Consider the following 905-nt stretch of genomic DNA (forward strand, 5'->3'; position numbering starts at 1 on the left):
AAAGACATCAGGGAATGAACAGAATTATGTACTGATGTGGAGTGCCACAGTTATCCAACACCTTCAGGAAGACTGGAGCCTGCTGTTGGCACATACAACCCAACCTTCCTCGGAGCATTCAGAGGATAAGGTATTTAAAAAGAAAAATATTCATATTCTAGACTTATTAAAAGTCTAAGTACTCCTAGTATTTCTTAGGCAAACAAACATTTCTCTCAAAGCAGCTATCTACGACGTTACAGCATTCTTGTCAAGGAAGGATGTTAGATCCGTAGGGATGTTTGCACTGGAAGCGAGAGGAAGAGAACACAAATAACTGGAAAGCAGGGGTGTGTTTTTTGAGATGTCATTTTGAAACAGGAGACTTGTTCTGTTGTGCTTGAGTAGAAGCCTCAGTTGGTATGTCTGTTTTTAATTTCTTATTAGAATCTGCCTTGGACAGATTTAAAAATAAAATATAAAAAAATGAAGTGATGGTCCTTGAGCCTGTGAATTGAAGCTAGAGGGCCTGATTGTATTGCCTGAATGTCCTGCAGTAAAATTTGCTCAGTCTCAATTTTCTTTGAGACTACTAGTGATAGGACCAGAGGGAATGGCCTCAAGTTGTGCCAGGGGAGGATCAGGTTGGAAATGAGGAGCCATTTCTCCTCAGAAAGAGCAGTCAGGCACTGGGATGGGTTGCCCAGGGAGGAGGTGGAGTCACCGTCCCTGGGGGAGTTCAAGGAGATGTTGGACGTGGTGCTTGGGGACGTGGGTTAGTGGGTGACATTGGTAATTCCGGGACGGTAAACACAAAAACACACAAAAAAATGCTTGAGCACGCTCCGCACCTAAGGCAGAGGCGGCCCCTCACAGCCCCCCCCACTCCCCCCCCAAGATGGCGGCAGCACCGCCCGTGAGGCGGG

Source organism: Anas platyrhynchos, chromosome 2 (genome assembly GCF_047663525.1).
Source record: "Anas platyrhynchos isolate ZD024472 breed Pekin duck chromosome 2, IASCAAS_PekinDuck_T2T, whole genome shotgun sequence".
In the NCBI taxonomy this organism is placed as follows: Eukaryota; Metazoa; Chordata; class Aves; order Anseriformes; family Anatidae; genus Anas; species Anas platyrhynchos.